The 2,201-nt window shown below is 41.4% G+C and overlaps 1 protein-coding gene across 1 annotated transcript in view; it reads right to left on the reverse strand.

Moving 5' to 3' along the window:
* The window catches only part of gtdc1 (glycosyltransferase-like domain containing 1), a 46,217-nt gene that overhangs the window by 33,735 nt on the left and 10,281 nt on the right, over window positions 1–2,201 (reverse strand). The gene's annotated exons all lie outside the window — the stretch shown is intronic.

Below are 2,201 nucleotides of genomic sequence, written 5' to 3' on the forward strand. Positions count from 1 at the left end.
TGGTGGACTCTTGACCATCCTGACCAGTCGTCTCTCAGCAGCAGCTGCTAGTTTGTGTTTCCTTCCTGATGGTGGCAGTAACACAACTGGACCATGAACTTTATGCTGACACACTGATGGTTCTGGATCTGAAGCTGCTCTGAAACGTCTCCAAGTGACTTTCTGACTGGTTCCAGTCAATAGTGTACATTTTCAGATCTTTGCTGAGCTCCTCAGACTTTCCTTCTGTATCGTTTGTAGCTGAGTCTAATGAGTGGATCAGATGGTTCTGTTTAAACTGGATCAGAGGAGTCAGTGAATAATAATCACTCATGTGAAGAGGCCATGCCCTCAGAAAAGGTATTCAGCAGCTTTCTACATCATAAAAACTGATCATTCAAGCCGCTGTATGTATATTTGTTGCTCAGCAGAGTTTGTCTGATTTCCAGAAGGCCTTTAATAAATCTATGAAAAGTGCTGAAACTTTAGTTTACAACTGTATATGCACAAGTAATATGCATACAAGCCTCCTGCTAAAGCAACACATGTATGAGCGTTGTGTAGGAACTCCACGTGTACCAGCATTTAGATTATAGTCACTATACAATCAGTGTGTCCAACACTTTATCACTAAATATCTGCAGAACAAACGACATTCAACCAGCTGGACTTTGTGTTTATTACTAATTAGCTAATGCCATAATGCTAACATGCTAAACTGAAACGGTGAACAGACTTGCTAAAAGCATCAGCATGTTAGCATTTAGCTCGAGGCACCGTGGAGAACGACGTCACAGATGTGCTGGCTGTTACCAGAATGGCATCAGTGGGTCTGATCAAACCAAACACAAACCTATGAGAGGCTACCAGAAACATCTCACTGAAGATCTGAGGTCAATCTGAGTGATTCCAGCAGAAGCATCAGGTTTCTGTGGCACAGCTGCCGTTTTTACAGCCTCAAACTGACGATCATTCACGAAAACATCTCACCACGGTGGCAGCGTTTGACACGGACGTCGCTGACAATGCAAGAAACCTCAGATGTTATTGATGTTGACGCCCAGGCGGATAAATTAAAGATTAAGCCACGCTAAAGGTCGGATAATGTCAGTGTGCAGCCTGGTGAGCGCGCTGCAGCAGCCGAGAACGTTTAAATGGAGGAAATCAAACGGTGAATCATTGTTGCTCTCGATGCCCTTTTTAAAAACACAATCGCAGAATGAGTCAGGAGGCGAAACAACACAAGCTGCACTGAATGAAGGCTGGCTATTATTGCGCACGCTTCAAAGCCTGTGGCATTAAAAACTGAAGCTGGTCTCTTATTGATCTCTGGTTGATCAGATATTAGTCAGCAGCTTCTCGAGTCACTGAAACTTGTAGGCAAATCTGCTGATGAGCTTCACTGCCTCGGTTACAGAAGCATCACGCCGGTACACAGTTAACACAACTACAGTAAACGGAATATTTGTTCCCGACACTGCACGTATAAATACTACGTCAATGAAAATTTTCTACAATTATACACACGGATGCCTACAAGCAGCACACGTTTGAAGGATTATATAGTGTGACGTCTGCACAGACCAGTACCAACATTACACGTATTAATATTAAATACACAAAAGTCATGAGTCATATGAGTAATACACGTACAGGCGCTACGTCTATGAACAGAACACGTATTACAGCTACGAACAGTACACGTATGAATAGTGTTGTATGAATTACATCCACATATACGAATATTACAGTTTTGAATGTTACACATGAATGTTACCGGTATGAGCATTAAGGCCACTAACACGAGTACGAACATTACGTGTATGAATGTTACATGCACACGCATCATGTATACAAATATTACATGTACAAATACTACATCTGGTAACAGTACGTGTACTACAGCTACAAACAACCCACGTGTGAATATTGTGTCTGCGGATAACATGCATGAGCATTAGATCTATAGATATTACATTCGTAGATGTTACGTATACGAATATCACACGTACAAGCGTCTGTCAACATTACTCGTATGTATATTACAGCTACAACATAAACAGGAGCTACATGCGTGAACATTACAAACAACACATGCGTTACGTTACATCGATAAATGTCACGTTTAAAAATATTCCACCGTACATTACAGCTTCAAGCGTCACACATCACAGATGCTACGTATACGAATAATACACAAACGCTACGTCTAATAATATTAC

The sequence above is a fragment of the Stegastes partitus genome, unplaced genomic scaffold, assembly GCF_000690725.1.
Source record: "Stegastes partitus isolate 25-593 unplaced genomic scaffold, Stegastes_partitus-1.0.2 Scaffold424, whole genome shotgun sequence".
NCBI lineage: Eukaryota > Metazoa > Chordata > Actinopteri > Pomacentridae > Stegastes > Stegastes partitus.